Source organism: Odocoileus virginianus, chromosome 8 (assembly GCF_023699985.2).
Source record: "Odocoileus virginianus isolate 20LAN1187 ecotype Illinois chromosome 8, Ovbor_1.2, whole genome shotgun sequence".
NCBI lineage: Eukaryota > Metazoa > Chordata > Mammalia > Artiodactyla > Cervidae > Odocoileus > Odocoileus virginianus.
The window spans coordinates 24,025,767-24,038,218 of NC_069681.1; the positions used below are offsets into that span (position 1 = coordinate 24,025,767).

Genomic DNA, 12,452 nt, shown 5'->3' on the forward strand with positions numbered 1-12,452 from the left:
ACGTGAAACTCACACACTGTTGTTAATAACATCTTAATAAAGCTCTCGGGTGGGGGGGAAAAGACCTGGATCCAGCAAATGGTGTGTTAAGAATGTAAACACAGGTCTGGTTGATTCCAGAATCAGGGCTTCAAGTCAAAAAACTTTCCCTAACACCCAAAAGAATGGACTCACAATTAGTAAAACAAAAATGAAATGACAATGTTGGGTAATAAAATGAATATACAAAGCCAATAGCCTTTCCAGATGCTAGACATAACTAGTTAGCCAGGAATGGTGAGGGTGGAGGATCCATTTAAAATAGCAACACAGTCCACTAAACCTCAGGATTAATTAGGTCAAGAAATGTGACAAAATTCATATTGAGGAAACAACAGACATTGTAAGGCAAAGACTTGAGCCTGTTGAAAGATGTAAATGTAATACCAAAAGCAGAACCAGAGATGGGAAGAATGGTAGTCCAAGTGCATAAAAAACAGAAGACGTATAAAAATGTAAAACCCCACAGTGCACACATGTGTAGGGCAGGTGAAAAGACAGAACTCCAGCACAGGGCGTGAAAAAGAGTGTGTCTGGAGGAGCACCGCGTGCTCTCGGAGCCCTTTTATTGGGTGCAAGTGTTTGGTCTGATGAGTGGAAAGCGTGGGGGAAGCAGGGATCCGTGACGGTGGTAAGCCACCACAAACGCTCCGTTTTGGCCGAATGTGCGCCGCAGCTCACACGTGTCCAGGCATCTGTGCCTGACGTGAAACCTGCAGTGAACGGGTGACCAGTAGAGACCCATGGCCCAGTACCGGCCAGATCAGTTCTCATTTCCACTTAGGAAATACCATGAAACCTTTAGGATAATATTTCAGAGGAGTTTTTAGTAAACTTGAAAAGTGCTAACAATATTGCTAAGTAGAAAAAGCATGTTGCGGAATCAAGTGGATAGCCCAAACACTTTTTTGCGAAATGTAAATGTTGATATGGGGTTTCCCAGATGGCTCAGTGGTAGAGAATCTGCCTGCCAATGCAGGAGACTCAGGTTTGAGCCCTGGATTGGGAAGATCCCCTGAATAGGAAATGGTAACCCACCTTTCTTCATGACTGGGAAATCCTATGGACAGAGGAGCCTAGCGGGCTACAGTCCATGGGGTCACAGAATTGGACATGAATGAGCAAGCACACGAAATTAAAAGATGCTTACTCCTTGGAAGGAAAGTTATGACCAACCTAGACAGCATATTAAAAAGCAGAGACAAAATAAATAAATAAATAAATAAATAAAAAACAGAGACATTACTCTGCCAACAAATGTCCATCTGATCAAGGCTATGGTTTTTCCAGTGGTCATGTATGAATGTGAGAGTTGGACTGTGAAGAAAACTTAGCGCCGAAAAATTGTTGCTTTTGAACTGTGATGTTGGAGAAGGCTCTTGAGAGTCCCTTGGACTGCAAGGAGATCCCACCAGTCCATCCGAAAGGAGATCAGTCCTGGGTGTTCATTGGAAGGACTGATGCTGAAGCTGAACTCCAATACTTTGGCCACCTCATGCAAAGTGTTGACTCGTTGGAAAAGACCCTGATGCTGGGAGGGATTGGGGGCAGGAGGAGAAGGCAGAGGATGAGATGGCTGGATGGCGTCACCGACTCGATGGACATGAGTTTGAGTGAACTGCGGGAGTTGGTGATGGACAGGGAGGCCTGGCGTGCTGTGATTCATGGGGTCGCAAGGAGTCGGACACAACTGAGCGACTGAACTGAACTGAACTGAGCACGCACACACACACACACACAAGGATATATGCATGCATATGTTGATATGACATGCATATTCATGCATCTAAATGTGTTAAGATATCGAGTATGAGTGAAAGTCTTAACAGTGGTGATCTCTCAACGATTTTATTTCCTTATTTGTGTTTTTCAAATGGTGTGCAATGCACATGAATTTGGATGGCATCACCGACTCAATGGACCTGAGTCAGCAGATTCTGGGAGACAGTGAAGGACAGGGAAGCCAGCCATGCTGGAGTCCATGGGGTCACAAAGAGTCAGATACGACTTAGCAACTGAACAACAACGTTCCATATATCAGATGTGCCCCATCAGAAGTCTTATTACTGCAAACATTTACTTGGAATAAGAAATTACCTACTACAGCCAGCTTTCCTTCCTTAGATTTTAAGTGGGACTTGCCTATATTTTTTGATCAGTGATTTTCCCACCAAAACGAGGAGGATGACAGCAGCGTGGAGATCTACAGCCGGGTGTCTGTCCGGGGTGCGGTGGGGCAGGGATTTTCTGTGACTGCCCTCAGCCACGCACCCTGCTCTTCTCGTTCTGTGCTATCCTGCTTTCCAGAGGAAGGCAGTGACCCATCTCCTCCGGCCTCAGAGTGTGGAGGAAGTTCACCAGGAATTTGAGATTGTCCATAGATGGGTACGTTTTATTTTAAAAGTTGCTAATTATTTCAGTGTATTATAGAAAAAACGTGCAGCAAGTACCACGAAGCTGATTTTACAGATATATTTTCAGGTGGCACTGGATGTATTTAAGATTTTAATCTATTAAAGGTGCATAAAGTAAATACTAAAAATATTATTATTTTTAGAGATGGCAGATACTCAGATATGGCAAAACTTTGGAATTAGCATGCAAAAGACTGAAATTTGAGAAACACTCATGTATGAAATAATGCTTGGGCTCACGGAATAAATACCGTTATGTTGTATCTGTGTTTTCATTGCTTGTAAATGTCTTGAAATACCTTTGCACAGTGTTTTCTATATAGGCACCACTTGTTCTGAAACAGAATAAAACCCCACCTCAGCAACATAAGTGGGTTCCAGGGAATCCAGACAGGCAGACCGTGGACTGCGTTTCTGTGAGGTTACGTGACCAGGGCAAGCTGGGACAAGCCTCTGGCTACACCTGACCAGATACCACCTCCTGGTAATGGCCCACCTCCCTCTGGCTTCATGTCTAAGTGGACGGCTCTCGCGGTTACTGGAACCTGCAGTTACAGGGACACACAGCACACAGAGGCAGGCTGCAGGTGCTTACTTGACATCCCCAAGCATTTTCAATTCAGAAGTCTGAGGAGTGAGGACTCAGACACCCCTCTCATTTCCTCATGGGCGTTTCTATGATCCTTTCTCCTTTCTTCAAATATAAAATTTGACAAGTAGGTGCCTGGGGTTGACAAGTAGGTGCCTGACAAGTAGGTAGATGGAGGTGGAGTCTTCCTTTCAACATTGCTTTTGGGCAAGGTTGGCTATAGTGTCCTTGCCAAGATTTAGTTTTGGAAAGTTTCTGGAACTAGCTTCTGAATCGGTTTCCACATTGCTGGGAAGAGCTTAAAAGTCATGTGTGGGTTGCCACGTGGATCTGACTGCTCATTAACTATCTGATCTTGTGCAAGACACCCAGGCGCTGGATGCCTCAGCCTCCTTATTTCTACACTTGATACGAGACGCCTCTCCCTGGGGACTGCTGTGGGCTTAAACAAGACGGCATACGTATCACATCCTGAAGACAGCAATTATTGTCGAGATCATTTTGTTATTCTGGCTCCTCCACCGCGACTACCCTCATATCTACAAGTGAAAACTTTCAGAGTCTACCGGTTCCTTTGGGGACATCATCTTTCTGTACTTCTCAGTGCTTCTGAGTAGTATTATAATCCTGCACCTCTGCTTGCTCTCTTAAAACATCTATTGCAATTATAAACATGGTATTTGAATACAAGTGACCTGCCTCATGTTTACAAACCTTGACTTTTCTCTCCTTTTAAAATAGTGTAAATTCATCAGAGCTTGAGCAACAGCGTGAATTTGGAGGCCTCCTGCTCAGCACATGGTCTCCATGAAGATTCTTTGCTTCCTCCCCCACAAGGTACCCCCACCTCAGGACACGTATCGGTAATTGGACAGGGATGGTCTTTTTCTCCAAACGCCTCATCATTTTTGGAGAGCCTCATGTTGGACTTCTATTGTTTTTTATTGGGGGTAATATTTCTGGGGCTTCCCTGATGGCTCAGAGGGTAAAGCGTCTGCCTGCAGTGCTGGAGACCCGGTTCGATCCCTGGGTCGGGAAGATCCCCTGAAGAAGGAAATGGCAACCCACTCCAGTACTCTTGCCTGGAAGATCCCATGGACGGAGGAGCCTGATAGGCTACCATCCATGGGGTTGCAAAGAGTCGGACACGACTGAGCGACTTTACTTACTTATTTATTATTATTATTGGTGGTTTCGCAGGTGACTCAGTAGTAAAGAATCCACCTGCCAACACAGGAGACATGAGTTTGATCCCTGGGTCAGGAAGATGCCTGGAGGAAGAAATGGCAACCCACTTCAGTATTCTTGCCTGGGAAATCCTGTGGACAGAGGAGCCTTCTGGGCTGCAATCCATGGGGTGGAAAAGAGTCAGACGTGACTGACAGGAGACTGCACATGCACGCACACATTTGGGGTGTTATCCTGGCTTCATCTGAGCATTTTCCCCAAGATTAGCTCTCCTTCTGGCCCTTTTCCTGGGTCTGTTTCTTTCAGAAAATGCTCCAATAAGGCACTGATAACCAAAGTCACCAACAAAGGTCCTCTGCCTTTGCCAGGAGGCTTATCTGGGGAAAGTGAGCGCAAAGCCAGATGTGCACTTCCCCAGAGAGGCAGACACTCCGACACTCAGACAGACCGTCTTTGGAGACTCCGAGGCCCTGGCTGCGGTAGGCAGGCTGCCCGGGCCACCAGCGGCAACCTCACAGGGAAAGTATGCAGCGAAACAATGGAGCTGTGAGCAAATGATTCACGCCTCTTCCAGGAACACCGTGAACAGACCAAACACAGTAATTCCCCTGTGAAGGCTGCACTGGGAGACAGCGACCTGCCAACACTGTGTGCCTTCCCGCCTGTTTCCGCATCTGCCTGGGGGTGGGGGCACGGGGCCAGCTCCGGAGACACCAGTGGGGCGCCCGCCTGCAGGCCCCGCCTCCCGCACCCCCCAGCCGCTCCCCACCAGGTGCCCCGAGTCCGCTCCAGGAATTTCCAGTGCGGCAGCGAAGGGCCAAAACAGGAATCACATGTACATGAGCAGAGAACACTCACAACCTGAAGCCATCGTAAAATGCTCATCACAGGAAAAGTAGGAAAGCAAAAAAACAAATGAAAAAAAGAAGAAATCACCCAGAGAAAACTGCAGTGGACATTTTTGCCATGTTTTCTTTGAGAAATTTTGTATCACGTTGTTGTTGTTTAGTCGCTAACTTGAGTGTGACTCTTTGCTACCCCATGGACTAAAGCCCACCAGGCTCCTCTGTCCATGGGATTCTCCAGGCAAGAATGAAGGAATGGGTTGCCATTTCCTGCTCCAGGGGATCTTCCCAGCCCAGGGACCAAACGTGTCTCCTGCATTGGCAGGTGGATTCTTTATTGCTGAGTCACCAAGGAAGCCCATCATAGTTCAAGAAATAGCTGTTCCCATACAGCACAGGTACAACCTTATGACACAGAACACCTGACCGTCACTTGTGGATGGACAGACGAGTGTCATTAACTCTGGATCAGCACACCTCCATCCATCAACAGAACCCACCAAGGGTTGACTGATAACCTCCCACTGGGACACTTGAGTTGTTTGTATTTTTCACAATGATCCATAATGCTGTCCTGCAATGAATATCTTGGGGCACAAAGAGATAAACATCTTTACGACTTTTGATATCTGTTTCTTGGTTGGCCTTACACCAACCTGGTGTTTTTAATTGAACAAAATCTATTCAAATATTGAAACACTGGCTTTTTGTTGGTGAGTTTTGGAGAAAAGTTTATTTTTCTACCCTGAGGAGCTGTGCAAAAAATGTTAAGGCATGCATTACATAGAGTTTAAGAGAGTGCACCGAGAGAGTTATGTTTTTTTCCCCTATTCATGGAGCACCTGCTATTGCAGCCAGTATCCCGGGTGCTGGAAAATGTGCACAGGAAGCTTGGAATCCTCAGCGCACGTGAAGTCCTCCCCAGGAAGTCGGAGCCCATGAGCGGGGGTGGGTACCCATCCTGAAGAGGCACCTGCTGGGGCGGGGCGGGGGGCCTGCAGAACCGAGGTCCCAGGGTGGGAAAAGCTCCTGCCGCATAGAAAACAAAGCACTCGCAGGACGTGTGACAGCATTCTCATCTCTTTCTTGGAAACTTTTGGTTTTTCATTGCTTCCCATACAGCTTGATATATTTTGCTTCCTGAAACAACCCTGCAGGTTCCACAGGCAGGAGAAAAGAGAGGCTGTGGGGGCGGCCGGGCACCTGGTCACCGGAGATGCTGAGGCCTTCAGGGCCAACTCGGCCGGAGGGGGCGGCTCTGCCTGTGGTCCCTAATCTCAGAGCACTGCTTCCATCTTCCTTCTTGCTCAGTCTGGGGGTGGTTATGATAAAGCTTATTTTTGCTTTGTTGGAGCCTGAGGTCCAATTAGCAATGATGTATTCTTACTCCATACCCTTTCAAGTTTGAAATAAGAACCTCAGGCCCACAGGAGCCAAAGCCTTTGTTGTGCTGACAGTTCAGAGCATCTAAGCTCCTGCTGTGCTGCAGGGAAAAGGATGTCTCAGTGACAGGAGTCTGCTTCTAGGCTGGGCCAGGGGATCCGAGCTCCTGCAGCTGTTTCTGGAGCTCCCGTCCCGGCTCCGGCCCGTCTGGACGGTGACTCTGGTAACTCTGAGCCCTGGCCGCCACCAGCCGCGGGTGGACCTCGTGATCGAGCCTTAGGCTCCCAGGTGTCCTGTGGTCTCTGCATTCGCTGGGAACCACCTGCTGGCCCTTTGTGTGAGCGCTGCTCAGGTCCCGCACCGGACCCCAGCCCCTCCCCAGAGAACCAGAGACTCGTCCACACGTGGCCCAACAACAGAAGCACAGCGTCTCCGTCCAGATGCTCTGCAAAGGGAGGACGGCGACTCGGCATCCCGAGGGGCCACCTTCCCTCCCGAGCCAGGACAATAGGGACGGCTCCACAGGCGGGGGCTGCACTCGGCATGCGTCCACACTTGCCAGGTTCAAGAGCAGACCCACGCCTGTGAAGGAAGCAGCAGAACCCCGGCTCCCCAGGGGGCTGTGGGGAGTCATTGAAAGGGGGTGAAGATTACACAGCATCTGGTCCCATCACCTCATGGGAAATAGATGGGGAAACAGTGGAAACAGCGTCAGACTTTATTTTCGGGGGCTCCAAAATCACTGCAGATGGTGACTGCACCATGAAATTAAAAGATACTTGCTCCTTGGAAGGAAAGCTATGACCGACCTAGACAGCATATTAAAAAGCAGAGACAGAGACATTACTTTGCCAACAAAGGTCCATCTAGTCAAGGCTATGGTTTTTCCAGTGGTCGTGTATGGATGTGAGTTGGACTGTGAAGAAAGCTGAGAACCGAAAAATTGTTGCTTTTGAACTGTGGTGTTGGAGAAGACTCTTGAGAGTCCCTTGGACTGCAAGGAGATCCAACCAGTCCATCCAAAAGGAGATCAGTCCTGGGTGTTCATTGGAAGGACTGATGCTGAAGCTGAAACTCCAATACTTTGGCCACCTCATGCAGAGTTGACTCATTGGAAAAGACCCTGATGCTGGGAGGGATTGGGGGCAGGAGGAGAAGGGGACGACAGAGGATGAGATGGCTGGATGGTGTCACCGACTCGATGGACATGAGTTTGAGTAAACTCCGGGAGTTGGTGACGGACAGGGAGGCCCGGCGTGCTGCGATTCACGGGGGCGCAGAGAGTCGGACGCGACTGAGCGGCTGAACTGAACTGAGATTACACTGTTGCCGTGGTTTAGTCTCTAAGCCATGGGAGGCTCTTTTGCAACCCCGTGGACTGTAGCCCTCCAGGCTCCTCTGTCCATGGGACTTCCCAGGCAAGAACACTGGAGTGGGTTACCATCTCCTTCTCCAGTGGATCTTCTTGACCTAGGGATCAAACCCCAGTCTCCTGCATTTGCAGGTGGATTCTTTTTTTTTTTTTAAATATGGGACGCTTCACAAATTTGTGTGTCATCCTTGCACAGGGGCCATGCTAATCTTCTCTGTATCGTTCCAATTTTAGTATATGTGCTGCCGAAGCGAGCACTGCAGGTGGATTCTTTACCAGTTAACCATTGTGTAAACATGAAGCCTACATAGGATGATTGATTTATCAATGCTTTATAGTCCGTAATATGCAAGTTTTACCTCCCAATTCTCCACACCCATCAGGATGCACATCCAGGAGCAGTGTCCTGACTGGGCTGAACCAAACTGCCCACGAGGACCCGGCTAAGGTCTTGGATTCTCTTCTCTGGTTGGCTCTCTCATCCAAAACTAGATTCTGCCTAAAGTTCCAAATTGTCAGAGTTATTCTTTGGAAACGATTTCCTTCCACACAGCCTCTTCCTCATCCTCTTTGCTTTACTTCTGCCCCGACTCTTAACAGTTAAAATGTCTGATAACCTCGAAAATAACTTTTCCAGCCAAATAAATCTCTAAACCTTCAGTCGCTGCTATTTGCATGTTTGAAGACTGTCTCTCAGAGGCAAAGACCCCTCAAGGTGCATCGGGATGGAGCCTTTGACTGTGACCCAGAGGACAGGCCCCACCAGCCTGGACCCCAGCTCCACTTAACTGACAGGCTCACCTCCCACATAGCAAAGAGCTGCTAGCATCACTTTTGCAGGCCCTTCACTGAGTGGACTGCAGCTGAGTCTGCATTCCCGTGTCTACTGTGTTGGAATCCATGAGTGGGCTGGGGGGTGTCTGTTCCCTTGCAGCGGGCGGTGGTCCTGCACCATGGCCACCTGCATCTCCCAGTTAACTGCACGCCTTGTGCCAGCTGCCGTAGATGGGGACCCGACCTATGCTGACCCCCTGGGGTGCTGGCACTATGAGGAGCAGCGTTCCCCCCCGGCTCCGCTGGTCTGCCAAGCCGACTGCTCTCTCCCTCTCACCTCTCAGCACAGCACCCTTCTCCCACCACAAAAGTGTGGGAAGGAACGTCCTCGCTGCTAGTCAACTCCTTTGTGCCTGTCTCTGAGGCAGGAGTCTTCCTACTTTTTCCAACTTTTCCATTTAAATCCAATTGGTGCATCTCAGATGGTTGATTGTGATTCCACAATCAACTCCAGAGTCTTGTCAGGGTGTCCTGAAGCCAAATCTGGTGAAGGATGACCTGCCTTAGGTCATCCAAGGACGTTCAGCTGTCTCGGGCCACAAGGACACTCCTATAAGAACAACGCCTCCTACAAGGCAGCTCAGACCCGAAACCACAGATGTCTGTGCTGCCAGCAGCTCTTTCAAACCAGTTGCCCAGGAGATGGGGTCCCGAGGACCTGTGGAGCTCTGACGTCAGACGGGGGTTTCAGCTAGAAAGGGGGACGAGGGTGGCCCTGAAGCCTGCAAACCTGATTCGACTCTGGCTTCACAAAGTTTTTAGCTCTGAGACCTTGAATAACTTATTTAACTTGATCTCAGATACCTCATCTGTGAAACAGGTATAGCAACACTTAAAACAAAAGGCTAACACTGAGGAGTCAAAATAAGATATTTAAGTGATAAATCATTCGATAAACTATCCATCTGGGTAAAACAAAATTCCTACACTTTATTCTTCATCCCATGTATTAGAATACATTTCAGACGAAGCAAGGATTTACATTTGAAAGAAGAAAGGAAGGAAGGAAAGAAGAAAAGCAATAGATGGAAACATGATTTTTCTGCTGTCACATGTTTTTACAACTTTACAATCTTGAAAGCAAAAAAAAGGCTGCTCTAAGGGAAACCTGGTCACCTCTCTGGATACAAAATCCAGAGAACTGGAGAAAAGGCTAATAAAATTAACAGCATCATTTTAAACTCTGTCAGGTGATATCCTTACAACCTGGGACTTCCCAGGTGGTGCTAGTGGTAAAGAGCTTGCCTGCCAATGAAGGACACAGAGGAAACGCGGGTCCCATCCCTGGGTCGGGAAGGTCCCCTGGGGAAGCAAATGGCAACCCTCACCAGTATTCTCGCCTGGGAAATTTCAAGGACAGAGGAGTTTGGTGGGCTAGAGTCGGTTGGGACCCACAGTCAGACACGATTGAAGCAACTTAGCACAGACACACACATCCTTACAGCCCAACAATAATAACTTACATTTGCTATTGTACGTATGAGCAGAACTCTTTCACACGCAAACAGCCTTTTGAAATAAACATAATAAATAAAGAAAAACGGGGGAAGTTTTCTGCACAGTTGACCAAAGAGCAGTCATTTCCTTCACGTATAAAAGGTACAGAGAAGAACAGGCTCCACTTCATGGCAGTAGCTCCCCATGAACCCATCTTTCCAAACATAACAAGTATAAATTCCAGACACAACATAAAACCAAGTGCTTGCAGGTACCAGAGCGTGACAGAAAGCAGGCACCTGCTGGACCTTTGTGAAGACAAAGCTGTTCTCTGGCCCCCGCCGCCCCAGCCCCACTGGACTCCACGCCCGGGCCTCCGCCGGCCTCTGCGCCCCGGCTGCGACACTGTCCACAGTGCTACCGCTGGAGGGGAATGCGAAGGAGGGCACAACAGTCTCTCTGCTTTACTGTTTACAACTGAGCCTGAATCTTTAATTACCTCAAAGTTTTTCAAAATTTAATTAAAAATCAATTTTTGTCATTTACAGGATTATAGAAAAAAATTAATCCATGTGGTCATTGAGATGTGTGGAGACACATGTACAGAAAGCCTTTGCCAAATTCAACATTCATGATTTAAAAAACTCAGCAAACTAGAAGAACCCACATTAGAAGAACACAGCAAAACAGAGGATAATTGCTTCAGTTGATAAAGGGCATTTACAGAGTCTACACTTAATATAATGATTACAGTGCAATAGCAAACAGTTTTCTCTTAAGCTGGGAAACAAGGTGAGATGGCTGCTCCCTAATTCCCCAGCACGCAGTGGAGGGGTAGCCGGTGCAATACTTTAAGAAAGATGACAAGCATCTCAGCGGATGCCAAAGGTCAATGATCCGTTTATCTCAGCTCCTCAAGCTGACCGCTTCTAGCTGTCCTTAAGTCCGAGGCAGATAAAAGGCTGGGCTAGTGGATACTCGTCCTCTGCCTTCCATTCCCCCGAAACATGAAAGGGTTTGGAGAGCAGAGCTCCTACGTGCCACACTGGCCCTCCGGGCAGTGAACCGGCTGGCAGCAAGCTTGCCCTGCTGACGACCCCTTCGTCCTCAGCCGAAGCCCTCACCTTGACTGTGTGAGAGGCGCATCCACGGGCTGTGGCTGGGCTCCGCTGCTCACGGGGTAAGTCGGTCAGACTCAGGAGCCACGAGGGGCTCCTTCGGGTAAGTCACTTTGGAGACGCCCAAACCCCTGCCTCCAGCCCCAGCCTCAGTCTCCTCAGGGCACATGCCCCACACAGCCTCGCGGGCTACAGCTGGAGCTCCCCACCAGGCTCATCTCTTCCCCCAGGCCCACCCCAGATGGGAGGAAGCCACCTCCCCCAGAGTCACTTCTCACGCCACTGTCAGGACCCACACTCCAGGTGTGCCATCTGGACAATTCATTGCTTAAGATCTGCCCCATTAAAGAAGGTAAGTTCTTTGCAAAAGGCCCTATATTTAAATTTTTCATTTATTTTGTGTCTCTCGTCTCCACATCTCCCATGGTTCCTGGAGGATGATGATGTGAACTTGATAAATAATTGTCAACTCAATGAATGGATGCAAGAAGCCCGGAGAGGGTCCAGGTGAGGACTGGGTTGGGGCTGCAGGACTTGGGGGGCACAACTGATGGGGCCTGAGTCTCTCACATGTGATCCCCCAGGAGAGGGGGTGGCAGCTGGACCATGGCCCTGACCCCGAATTCCCCGAGCTCACCCCACCCTGGAGCACGGGTGGATCTAGGACCCAGAATCCCGTCTCTGAAGGAGACGGCCACTGATTGGGGGGGGTGGCAGCCCCAGCCCCAGCCCCAGCCCCAGCACATGAATGTCTGCATCTGAAAGATCACTTCTCACAGTAACTACGGCTGCATGTCTTATCAACGGTTGATGACACAGCTGTTTATCAGGACATCGCCTCGAACCATTCACGCTGGCCCAGAATCTGAGCAAAACCACCTGACGGGGCCTGGGAGCCGCGGAGCCTGAGGGCACGCTGGTGAGGCATCTGCTCGCTCATTGCAAAGCTGTGTGGGGTTTGGATGGGTGGGGGTAACGCCCCGCCAACCCACCCCCGACCTGCGAATGCGCCCTTGTGGCCGACGGGACTGTGGACGTGGAGGATCTGAGGCCGGGTAACCTCAGAGTCCTGAGGAGGGAAGGCGGGAGGCAGGCAGGTCGGAGTCAGGGAGGGCTCGGGGTGGCGGTGGGGGGAGCTGACCCCGACTGCGTACTCGACCGACGCCCGGAGCTCGTGTGCGGGCTGCAGGCGGGAGCGGACCCCGTGCCGCGGACTCCGACCGACGCCCGGAG

At 49.5% G+C, this 12,452-nt stretch overlaps 1 non-coding gene across 1 annotated transcript; it reads right to left on the reverse strand.

Moving 5' to 3' along the window:
- Positions 1-7,981: 7,981 nt before the first annotated feature.
- Positions 7,982-8,088, reverse strand: LOC139036400 (U6 spliceosomal RNA). The gene has a single exon (XR_011489192.1). It is a non-coding gene; the product is annotated as a U6 spliceosomal RNA (small nuclear RNA).
- Positions 8,089-12,452: the final 4,364 nt, after the last annotated feature.